This window comes from Condylura cristata, unplaced genomic scaffold (genome assembly GCF_000260355.1).
Source record: "Condylura cristata isolate star-nosed mole 26May11 unplaced genomic scaffold, ConCri1.0 scaffold00018, whole genome shotgun sequence".
In the NCBI taxonomy this organism is placed as follows: Eukaryota; Metazoa; Chordata; class Mammalia; order Eulipotyphla; family Talpidae; genus Condylura; species Condylura cristata.
Genome location: NW_004567119.1, coordinates 8,464,738 through 8,477,699, shown reverse-complemented (window position 1 = coordinate 8,477,699; position 12,962 = coordinate 8,464,738). Strand labels below are relative to the sequence as shown.

Below are 12,962 nucleotides of genomic sequence, written 5' to 3'. Positions count from 1 at the left end.
CAAGTGGCTTATATGTATTAAGTGTCCAACCTCCCTTTATCATACTGAAAAAAGTGTTACTGTTTGTAGTATTTGAAAGCAAAATTATTTCCTGCTGCCAGTTTAGGAAGGAAAGAGCGAGCACCCTCTAGCGGCTGTGGTAAGTAGCACACACAGCTCTTCAGTGCTTTATTGCTTACAGATCAGCTACCTAAGTGGGGTGGGGGCGCATCCTGCGGACTATATGGTGCCTTTCCAGGAGTAGAACATAGTAATGATTTCCTTCCTAGTTTTTGCTTAGTGACTCAGATTTTAAATTTGCTCTACTTAATAGGAAACACTATCCTACTAATTTGACAAACTTGTCTTTTCCTCTTTGCAAAGTACCTATTGCCATAGTAATTCTAAGCTGAACTTCAATGTCCCATTTTAAAAAGATTATGTGAGGTTTAGTTTTAGGATCAGAGCAGTCATTAACATAAGTTTTTGACAGAAGTTGGGGCTGTAGCTCATAGTCACAAAATCAGAACCTAAGCATTTTGAGAATTTAGTAACACCGTTCTCTTCTATAATTCTGTTTTTTATGGCTAAGATTTCAGAAGTTCCCTCTTCTTAGTCTTAAAGCAACCTTTCCTTTGTTTCAAAGTGTTTTCTGAAAAGACCTTTTCTTATGGTCCAATCCTGTCTCTGGTCTCCCTTTCAGTCTCACTCATTTTGGTTGGTGTTTTCTCAGAGTTTCCAAATAAACTTTGTCAAAGGGCAACTGGTGGCTTAATACCCAAGAGCCGCCTTAAACACAGACTGTTCTTATGAAGCTAACCAATAATTATACCCGTGCCGACTGCTGGTTATTAATGCTTGATGCAAGCGAAGGCATAAAACACAATTTCTGGGATGAATCACCATCTATAAAGAAAAGCCTAAAACTGCTTTTCATAGATTGAGAGTTTAGTACTTTGGTCCAGAATTGTATTTCTCAATAAAGATTACAGAGGGGTAATTAAAACGTGTAGGAATTGTTTGGGGGTGCACTTCGGAGTAGCTGAACTGTTATAAAATCCACATTGGGGTGGATTTCCCAATGCATAATCAAGCAATGAGAGAAAAGCAAGTTTCTTGCTTCGCCAAGGAAATTCTGATGTCCCATGATAAGTGCTAAGAAAAACGATGTAGAAAACTCCACAACCAAGCATGTATGATTTCAGGTCCATCCAACCACAATTGGATATTTTTTCCTTTTTCAAGCTTCCTTAAACTTTCAACTTCCTTGAAGTTGAACTAGATTAGGTATAGAGGAAGAGCAGAAAGGAAAGAGATCTGAAATTAGTGGGCAATAAGAAAGATTAAAGAATCATCTTTAGACACAATTAGGTGTTTTGCTTTTGCTCAGTATTCTCCTACTGATTCTTCTTGGGAATTAGAGACAACTGGGAGAGATATCGTGGAAGGAAATTTTTCGGCACAATTACACTTTAGACTTCTCCCTTACCTGCTTCATTCTGTGTAGATAGTCCGTGTTCTACCATTTCTAAAAGATTGTGTGAGGTATAATTTCAAGATTAGTGTAGTGGTGATTAACATGAGTCCATAAGAATGAGGGTGGGAAACTGTCCCCCTCTCTAGAAAAGAGTCGGTTCTCCCCCTCTGATTAAAAGTGCCTTTCTCAAGAGCCATCATTAATTCCCAATCTCAAGTAGGAGCTGCATGTTAGTGTCTCTCATGGACAAGGGCTGGAGGGATCTTATATGCAAAGTCTCCTTTCCATTTTGTTTTAGCAATAAAACATACATTAAAGAAAGAAGATACTGAAAAGGCATAGGGTGGAGTTCATCTCTCATTTCGAAAAGATATTTTGAGGCTCCTGAAAGACTTTGGAAGCCATCTTTTCTGTTATTTACTAGCAGTTCAAATTAGAAATACAAATACATAAATGTTAAAAATTAAGCTGTACCAAACGTAATACAAGTAAATTTCCCTTCCAATCAAGGTCCCTAAACTCCCTGCCCAAAGGCAACCACTGTTAATTGCTAATTGTGTTTTCTTCTAACAAACTTCCTATGTACATAAAAGCATGTGTTCTTTTAAAAAAGACAAGTGGGAACATATGGAAATAATGAAAGCTATTTGATCTTTTTTTAGTATTAGTAATGGTATGACAGACCATTATGATCTTTTTTTCTAGAATACTTTTCTGGGAAGTATTTCTATAGACTAATTAAAAGGTTTTGATTTTAAAGTTATGTTCATAAACTAGTTTAGACTGGGTTAGGAAAAGATAAGTAACTATTTAGACTAAATCTAAGACCATGGCAAAGAACTACTTGATCTTGTTAATGTTAACGTGTTCTCAATTCAATGAAAGAAAAACCAAACGAAACCGACAAATAAGGTGAATTAGTCCGAAGGGTAAATCTGGTGACTTGAATCCATCATAACTTATTTTTGCTCATGTTTATAACTTGTAAGGGCTTCATGTAGGACTTCATGCCTAGGAGGTTTGGAATAAATGAATTTTCCAACATTTGTTGGAAGTTGGACAATATTCATTAAGGACAGTATTTTTATATTTTGAAGTTAGTACCTACTATGCCCTGAAAACACATTCACCTCATAATGTATTTTCTTTTTAAAAGTTGTTATCTGTACTCCAAAGTACAGCTGACCTGGATCAGCATGGATCAGACCTGTGCAGGTCTGGCTTACACGATTTTTCCCTACCTCTGGGTTCTGCATTCATGGGCTCAACCAACCTCAACTGTTGGATGAAAGCTGACAAGAAGGGACTTGATCATCTGTGGATTCTGATATGGGCATGGGTTCTGAAGCCAATCCCTGTGGGGACCAAGAAATGACTTTCACATGGCTCAAGGGTCAACTGTAGCATTTCCTCTCTGTGTTGAAAGGGTCCATGCACCTGCCAGCTAGTTGTGAGGTGTGGAGGACACTGTTTTGTGCAGTGTTCAGGTGGAGGAGGGGCTGCCCCAGGCCCCTGTTTGGAGACCCTCTCGCTTGGGGCTGCGATGAGCCTGCCCACCCAGCAGTGATCAGAGGGGATGCCCCTCCTGTGGTCTGAGTGGGCACCATGGCCACACCTCCTCCAGCAGACAGCAGAGAAACCCCACAGAGCAGTAACCCAGGTGGGGGCAGGGGGGGGTCACTAGCAAGTGCTGTTTTCCTGGAGGACATTGGTCCAACCCAGGGGGATTTTCAGCAGTTGACATGAAGGTCCCTGAGCACCACCTGGACACGAAAGCACGGCTGTGTGGCAGGGATGAAGGTAGAAGGTCTCTGCAGTTACGTGTTGCTTAATGACAGATACTCTGAGAAGCACCTTTAAGCGATGCAGTCGTTGTGCAAGTGCCAGGGTGTCAGCACAGACCTATGTGCCCAGCCTCGTACACACCCAGCCTCTGTGATCTAGCCTGTGGGGACCACCTCACGCATGAGGCCCGTCGTTAAGCAATGCAAGACTCTGTGTGTGTGTGGGGGGGGGGTGCTGCCTTGGATGGTGTTAAATAAGCACTATAAAGTAGGCTGCATTTTTATACCTATAAAGCCAGATTGGCCTAAATACTCACAGCACACAAAACATGGTCAGCACCCAGTTTTTAGAGTGACCGAATCCCATTCACCATGTCTACATCTTTGGGAACTTCAAGAGAACAATGCAATGTGCCTGTTCATATCATCCAGGGAGGAAAAAAGTGAAGGAGCAAAGTGGTTGCCCTAGAACTGAGGTTCTTTTCTCATGGGCAAACGGCCGATTCTTCATGGAGGTTGAGTTATTTTGACTTTACACTGGCTGTGCGGGTTGTTTAGCTTTGGTTGTTCTCTAGTCCATTCTACACCCAAAGGGCCTACGTGGGAGCGCTGCAGAGTAAGAATTCTCAGTGTGTCTGTACGCTGGTGTGGTTTAGGGAGCCAGTGCCTGGGCAGGATGACCCTGAACTTTATGCCGCTTGCAGGGTGACTTTGTTGCTCTCCTCACACCCATCCTCCTGGCCGGGGGACATCTGGCCATGTCAGGAAGCATTTTTGGCTATTACAACTAGCTGGTCGGGCAGAGATGGATATCTAGTGGGTAGAGGCCAGGTTCTGCTCAGCTTCCCACCACGCACAGGGCAGCTCCCGTGAGGAGTCACCCAGTGAGTAAGAAAACCCTGCCCGAGATCAATTAAACCCGAATCTTGGGGGGTGGCGCCCCAGCCTCAGTGGCTTCTGAAGCTCCCGGGTGAGTCCAGTGTGCAGCCGAGACTGAGTCCCGTTGTCCCCACTGTGGTCTTCTTGCTTTGCATGCACCGAGTCACCTGCAGGGCTGGTAGCAGGGGGCAGGGCCCCAGCCCGGAGTCCCTGCCTCAGTGGGTCTAAGGAAGGGGCCTGTGAATCTGCATTTCCAGCAAGGCCCAGGGTGATGTGGTCATGTCGCCCTCTGACCATGCTTGGGAACCCCTCCCGGAGGAGCAGCAGGACCAGAGCTGACAGCCGGCCAGTGCGGGAGGAGCAGAGACAGTGCCCAGTGTCAACCCCGGAAAGCGAGCGTCACAATGGCTGCTCATCTCCTTGCCTCAACACTGTCGCCCCTGAAGGTGCCAGTAGAGACCGTCATGAGAACTAACGGTTACATCAGCTCTTCCTAGCGTTGCTCTCCTATTGTCCTTTCATTATGACATTGATGAGAGGGGAAAAATGGTTTCTAGAGAGGCCACTGTCTGGGGGGAGCCTGCAGCTCTCCCCATGTCTGGCTGGGTTTTCTCTGGGGATTTCGGTCCCCCCCACTTCCCAAAGATGTGCACCTCAAGTTGACTGGCACCTCCCAGTCGAGCGCGTGGGTGCAGGGTGTGCTGAGCCTGGGGCGGGGTGGGGGGCGTCCTGCCCGGGGTGAGCCCGCCTTAGCTGCCAGCAGCCGCCCCGGCCACCACCTGGAGTAAATGGTTTGGAAAATGTACGAGTGTAAGTGATTGTTCGATATTAAGAGTGTCTTGCGCCTTTATCTGGAAGCTTGGTGATATTTTTAAGACCAGATCGAAGCTGGAGGAACTCAACTCTTGTTTATGTCAATTAGCCTATGGACGAGTTGGTTTCTGTAAAGGTCATTTTGCTTCAAGTCAATTCTCGAAGGCAGGATTGACTGCCTCGGCCTGATGCCGTAGCCTGTGACCGGGCGGCTTCGCAGTACAGAGTCAAGCTGTTCTACCTCAAATTCAAAGTAGGTGGTGAACTCTTAGGACTTAGGTTCAAATTCAAGCTTTAACTGTGTGGCCTTGAGAAGTCACCTCTCTGTTCTTGATTTTGTGGCGGTTCTCATACTTGCCCTGTGGCCTGTCGACCACTTGGGAGGGGGGGGGATGTATGTGAAGAGCACCCCGCCACACAGTGTCACTGCTGCGGACTGCTGTAGTTTGTCATCATGAACGGAATGCATGACTTAATGAGAGAAAAAGAAAAAGGAAAATATAAGCGAACCTATCCCTCTTCAGGCATTCCAGATGTTGCTGTGCCCTGCCGCTCGATGCCATTATTTGGACATTATTTTTGTTATTGTCATGGCATCTTAATAAAACTAGTGGCACATTTTCCTTTGTGCTAATTTTCCTTCCGCTCCATCCGGTGAGGCTGAGAGTTTATTCTCCTCCTCTTCACTCGCCCCACCCATCCTGAACAGAAATGAGGGATTTATGAGGATAGTCTGTGGCTGGGAACTTCAAAGTGTATTGAATATTTTCTTGCCCTCAATATGGACTTTTGTAGTGTCACTTGGAATTGGGTATGATGGCCCAGCTACCAGTCTTCAAAAAGTGGGGTCCCAGGGTTTTCTTTCTTTCTGGGGAAGAGGCAGGGCTGGAGTAACCAGACCACAGTTGGATTGGTAGTAAACAAAATCCCCTCCCCAGGGCACAGGCTGAGATGATTATAAAGCCTTGATGTCTAGGACAGGCATTGAATGAGAACATGAGCCCTGACTGTTGCGAATCTCAAATCAGATTCAATAAAATAAATAAATCACTTCGCGTGACTGAGGCTGCATTTTGCTCTTCCATCAGGCATTAATTGCTTCAGGATTGAGGCAGAACTTTCCTAGAAATAAATAAAGTAGAAACCGTGGCTTTCCCCCATCCACACACTCTTCCTCCACGAGCTCCTCTTGCCTGCTGACCGGCCCCCAGATTTGGGGTGCATGACAAATGCGGAGTGGAGCAGGAGTCCTGTTAATGTTCTTGACTTTGGTACCTGGTGACCTCAGTGATCTGATCTGATCTCAGTGGACGGGGAGTAGAGCAACAGTCCTTTTTAATTACAGCAAGAGGCTTGACATAGCTCAGTGCCTGGGCCCTGAAGCTCGACTGTGTGGAACTGATCTCAACGCCACATGTTCCTGACCGTGTGACTGTGTCATGCTGGTTGACCTCGCTGCCACCCAGCTTCCTCCGCTAAGTGAAGATCGTGCTAATCACAGAAGACCCCTGCACACTCAGACAAGTTCCCATTGGGTAGGATTTGGCAGATTATTTTCTGGGATCTGGGAACACTACTGACATTCATATAGATGGAAAAATGTGTGAGTCGCTTCAGACCGAAAAAATATCTCACCAAATAGGAAAACTGTGCTTTCAGATGGGGGAAGGGACCTGAATTGTGGGCCACAGAAGAGCAGCTCTGAGGACTCCGAGACCTCAGTGCCCGGGAGGTGAGCTCCTCGCCCAGCCTGCGGTTACTCGTCTGAACCCTGTGACCTACTTTTCCAATGAGATCATGAAGGGGGGTCATCCAGGTCACTGGGTAGCATGGCAACAGACGACACAAGCACAAAGACCCCACTCTTAGGAAACTGTGAGCTGGAAGCAGAACAAATAAAGTTCCAAAAAGCTGTAAGTGGTATTTGGTGAGAACCCACCAGGAGAAGCGTGCGGCCCCCGGACAGAGAGGGCGGGTGCTGGAGCCCAGCTGCTCTGTCCTTGGGCACAAGTCAGACAAGTCTCGTGCCTCAGCGAAAACAGGGATGAGAAGAGACCGTTGCTCCAAGGCTGGCGTGAGCACGAGGGGAGTTCACACACGCAAAGCTATCAGTGCAGGCCTGGGTGTCACGTGCCCCACGTGGTGGCATCGGAGGCCTGGCCTCGCCTCCCTGCTGCTCTGGGAAATCCGGAGCTTGTCGCTACTACTGGCTACTTTGGCTTTTGCCATCAAACATCCGGTGTTGCAGTTTTGCTGAGCGCTTAACTTTTCTAATATGTTAATAACAACCAGGTGGAGAAGAAGGAACAAAAGGAGGAAAATGTTTTTAAAACCAGAGTTCTAGAGCCATGAAAGTTTCTTCCTTGGAGGGAAGATTGTGCACTCAAGATAGGAGGTTATTTTCCCCAGTAGTCCCAGTCACTAAAGGCTAACAAAGAATAGGAAACTATTTAATCATTCTGGTTCTGTGCGGATGCCAGCGTTGAAGCCAGGGACTCGAGATGCTATTTTTCAGCATCAAACCAAAGGCCACTGGATGAAGAAGGATAAAACTTCTATCAAACGGACCAATGAAAGGTACTTGGTATTGAAATTACATAGGTTTGTGTCAAATGTTTGTGCCAAGACTTGAAGATCTAGTTCTTAAAGGAGGGAAGATTTATGTTGGGAAGAAAGAGCCCCAGCTTTTCCGGAAAGGAACAATACATTTCACACAGTTGTTGTGAATGGAGTCTTGGGTTTTATCCTAACACAGTACAAATATTATAGAGAATATATGTGTGTGTCTGTATATTATATACATACATATATATAAGAACATATATATATATATATATATAAGAATTATAGAGAGTAGTTGCTCTGATTCAGACATACGATGAAGGCTGTGAACCTTACAAAAAGTTTAATTGTCAGGTTTTAATCAGCAGTTTAAAGGTAATACATGCTGGTATCTATTTTAAAGCAACCCAAGGCAAAACCCAAGCAGAACAAAACAAGTCAAAGATCCCCATATGGATTGAGGCTGGGGTCCCCTAAAGCTTGTCAGGAGGTGGTTATAAGGAGGAGGAAAGGCAAGCCAGTGGCGCACCTGACAGCAGGCAACTTGTTTAATGACGGAATATCTGAACGCATCGACGTGGCGCTAGTTTTGCATCTTAAGGTATGGCATGTGGTGGCAATTACCCTGCGTGGAGCTGGAAACAATGACCCCATGGCGGTGTGGCATGCAGAATGGAGAAACAGTGCCAGATGTGTCTTGGGGGCTGAGAGGATACAATTAATGTTGAAGCTGACTGTGATAGTAAAGAAGGTCAAGCTGATTTTGCATACTGAATAACAGACTTCACCAGAAAGTAGCATTTCACAGTTTCAAGTAGCTGAAGCATCAAGGGAGACAGGAAGAGCTCTCGTTCCTAGCCTTGGAGACGCTGCATGAGAACGAGGAGTATTGTAGTTCATGCACTAAAGTTTTAGAAGTCTGCTGTCTTCTAGGGGATACTCTGTATGGGAAGAGTATATTAAAACCCCCCAATTTTTTTTTCACTTTTTTTTATTAAAAAGTTTATTTTTACATCATTTTGCACATTTTTTTTTCATCTCAATTGTAATCCCCACGGGTTTCCCATCACCAAATCACCCCTGTGCCACCACCATAGTCCCGTGCATTTCCCTCCCCCCCCCCGTTTTTGATCCCATTCCCCACTCCACCCCCACAGAATGTCTCTGGTCTATGGTTGTTCATTATTTTTGTTATTTTCTCGCCTGGTCCATTATACTCCTGCTATGAGTGAAACCATCCGGTATTTTTCTTTCTCTTTCTGGCTTATCTCACTAAGCATGATCTTTTCCAGCTCCATCCAAGTTGCTGCAAAAGACATGTGTTTCTCTTTTTAGGTTGCTGAGTAATATTCCATTGTGTATATGTACCACATCTTTCTAATCCAGTCATCTACTTTTGGGCATTTGGGCTGCTTCCATGTTTTTCCAATTGTAAATAAAGCAGCAATAAACATGGGGGTACAAGTATCTTTTTCAATCAGTGTTTTTGTGTCTTTTGGGTAGATACCTAGGAGTGGGATTGCTGGGTCATAGGGAAGCTCCATGTTTAGCAGTTTGAGGAACCTCCAAACAGTTTTCCATAGTGGTTGTACTAGTTTGCATTCCCACCAGCAATGCAGGAGAGTTCTTTTTTCTCCACATCCTCGCCAACATTTGTTGTTGCTAGTTGTTTGAAGATGTGCCATTCTCACTGGGGTGAGGTGGTATCTCATTGTGGTAAAACCCCCAAATTTTTATTTGATGCAAAGATGGAAGCATGGGAACATACTTATGGGGAAGTGAGAGGTCCTGGCTTCCAGCTCGAGTCCTGTGGAAAATCTTTGATCTCTGTCAGTTAGAAATGGTGGACTAAATCTAGACCTCCAAATTTATAGAATCTCTGCATTCTCTACTAGTTTGTAAAGCGTATGTGTTTTATTTTTTGAATCATATTTCTAGTCTGTAGCTGGCTCTTCTCATTAACTCCGTTTATCCCTAACTTAAGCCCTTCATGTCACTGTACATGACTAATTTTCTTGTCCCAATATACCTTTTATCTTTGTAATCAATGAATATGTTAGTCCTTTATGTTTTTTTTCCCTATCTCAAAGGACCAAGAATGTCAGAAACCATGGAATCTTGTATGCTGAAGCCTTGAGACTATTTATTTATCTTAAATCCATGAGCAATATTTTATCACTCTCCAGGGAAAAGCTTAAAATACATAGTAAACTTGTCAAGTGACCCGCAAACATCATGTTAATATAATCCTGACTACATATAAAATGTAGAGAAACACTATAAGTGACTATTTTAAGTTCCAGTCTAGTTCAGTTATAAATATAGTGTAAAATTAAGGCTTTAAAAAAAGTTTTGGAAATTAGTTTGATATTATTTTATGCATCAATTGTGGTCTTGCATTCACTGTCAATGTCTCAAGAGAACATCAACTTGTCCTAGACAGGAACAGTAGCTTTTAGCCTCATTTTACCTCTAGCCTTTTGATAGGACAGGATATGATATTATGTGTGATCATTCTGTTTATCTTTAATGCTATGCTCCCTAGAATACCACCACCACCAACAAAAAGATGTGCATTTGGGCTCCAGTGCAAGTTAGCCTACAGTGATGCTACAGTTCCTTCCTGAGATACTTGAATACTCAGAAATACCTATGCCATTTCCTTGGGATTAGGGCTGATCTATTTACTTTTTACCGCTCTTGAAGAACCTGGCACATAATTCCACATGCAGTAGTTGTCTAAGGAACACGACCTGCTGTGAAAACTGCCCATTTGAGCAAATGGTATTAGGGTGAGTCTGGTAAACAACATTTTAGATTTTTTTAAAAAATGAAGGCTTTTCAGTCTTGGGCAGGCACTTAGAGATCCTCTAAGGCTGTATGTGGAGATTGAGATAACCCTCAGGGACTACTGCTCCCTTCAGCAGTGTATTTCAGTCAGTCAGCCTGTTCTGTTCCCCCCTTTGTCTCTGGTGTACCCTCTCACCCTCCGCACCTCTGGCCTATACCCTAGTTCACACACACACACACACACACACACAAATAAAAAAATAAAAAATTGAGAATTTGTAGCCCCCTTTTGAAATTTCAGTTGAGATACATTTTTTTAAAGATTTATTTATTTATTCATACAGAACTGGGGTACAGGCCAGAGATGCGGAGGGTGAGAGGATTCACCAGAGACAGAGCAGGAAGCAGAACAGGCAGATCGACAAAGTGCATTGCTGAAGGGAGCAGTGGGCGGGTCAGGAGAGGTCTGCCGTGCCATGTGGGTCACCTCTGGGGTTGGGATCGAACTCATGCGGAAGTGGCTTAAACTTCTTAGTGCTGGGCTGTAACCTGCTGCGCCACCAGGGAGGACCCTGAGATACATTCTTAAGGGTCTCAAATATCTTGATATTTTCACATCCTCCTTGTAATTCCTGCACACCTGGTAAGCTCCTGGGGAGGAAGATCTAGAAAGGCACCCTTGAGTTTTATCAATAAAATCTGATATTTCACCCTTCAAGGAGACAGTGGGCTAGCCCTGTACACTCACTTTTCTGTGTCACATAAAATTTGTCACAGACAAATTTCCCAGGCTTCCCAGTGGTAACTAGATGAGACACCTATTTAGTGAAAAGTGTTTCTCTGAGCAGATGAGCAGATGCATGTGTCTTGGCAGAAGTTCCATCAAAGGATTCAACCTTACTTTTTGTTTTATTTTTAAAATTTTCTGGCTCCCTTCTCCCTTGGCCTCAACAACATGACAATGAGTATAGAGCACAAAAATCTGTGGACCAGATGTTCCAAAGCAGTCTGCAAGATTTGCAACAGAAAGGCGATTCTGGAGCGCCATGTCTATATCATACACACTTTCCTTTGTAGTATGTTACTGTGTTTTAAATAAGCAACTAAAGAAGCCAGTGAATTTAATGTAGGGGAGAAAAGGATATGACCTTTGGACACAGTCTTTGAAAATATATTTCTGCACCAGGGATGACATTTTGATGACTTTAAAGTTTGCCTTGCATGGCAATTTGTGGAAGAGACCTTGCTTGGCAGCTTAGCTAACAGCTTGGTCTCTGAGCTTACACAGGACCCCAGTCTTGGGTGAGCCCCTTGCTGCTGGTGCTGAGATGCCCATTTTTAGAATCCAGACAATAGAAATACATCATAGGTTTGTTGTGAAGCTCAAGCTTGGCACAGAGCAAATACCAATTAAGCACTGGGCAATACTATTCTCATGTTATACCTGGTATATGAACATTGACTGTGTATATGAACACAACTGTGTTTTCCCTTCATTGATTTAGGAAACACAGTAGCGAGAATCCTCTTGTAAAAGTATAAACCAGATCATGGCATTCATGTGCCCAGACCCTTCTGAAAGCTTCCTCTCTGCTCGAGGAAAAAGCTAAAGGCTTTTTATAGATAGGCAGACCATGTTTCCTGGCTTACCCAGGGCAGCGTTGGGTTACGCCTGTTGTCCACAGGTAGTTAAGCGAGGGTCTCCTTTCACTCGCACAAGTGTCCTGCGTTGGACAGTAAGTTTCATGGCTGCCCTATTATTGGACCCTTTGCTCTCTGCCTCCCCCTTCTCCTGCCTTACCCCCACCCCTGTGAGCTCACAGACCACCCTTCCCCCTCTCACTCCACTTGACGTCTCTGCTGTTCCTTTAGCCCCAGGTACATTCCTGTCTCAGGACATTTGCACCTGCTCTTGCCCTGGCAGAGTGTTCTTCCCTTAGGCAGTAGCTTGGTTTGCTCCTTCATCTCTTGGAAGTTTTTTTTTTTTTTTCCAACTGTCACCCTATATTGAAGCCTTTTTCAGCCCCTCTTCACAATCAGTATCCTTCTTTCTATTCGTCTTCCCCAACTTCTCCTTAGCACTTGTATACTATAGATCCTGCTTTGAACATACATCATTGTCTTGCTCTATAGAATGTAAGTTCCAGGAGGGCAAATGTGCTTGTCTTTTTTTGCTTACTGCTATTTTCCCAATAACTGGCTTATAGTAGGAGCTAAATAACTATTTGTTGAATGAAAAGTGAAAAGCATTTAGAGAAAGAAGGACCAATATAACTGAGTGACCCAATGGCCAGTCAGTCGCCATCTCATTATCATCTAATATAAAATTTTATCTAAAATAATGGACCCCCATGTAGTGTTTTGAGAAGCTTCTGGGGATTAGTTGTCGTTTCTAAGTAAGTTGTCTTAAAAGTTGTGATAGCGAGCAATATCAAACTTTAGAGATGTTTGATTCTAAAAAAGTGGCCTCTAAGTTTGTATACACAAAACTTGTATGAAATTATGAACAAAGTAGGAATATGAATACTCTGAGGGTGCACATGATTTGACTCCCAAGCCTAGGAGCACTGAAGACATCACAACTTATAAGTTGAAATAAGCATTTCAAAGCATGTGGTTTTGTAACATGGTTGATACTAAAATTTGAAAATAAGGCATGGGCCCTCCCTGGTGGCGCA

The 12,962-nt window shown here is 44.0% G+C and overlaps 1 protein-coding gene across 5 annotated transcripts in view; it reads right to left on the bottom strand.

The window, feature by feature from the left end:
- EDNRA (endothelin receptor type A) overlaps positions 1-12,962 on the bottom strand; it is a 49,177-nt gene that overhangs the window by 23,911 nt on the left and 12,304 nt on the right. The window lies entirely within an intron of this gene.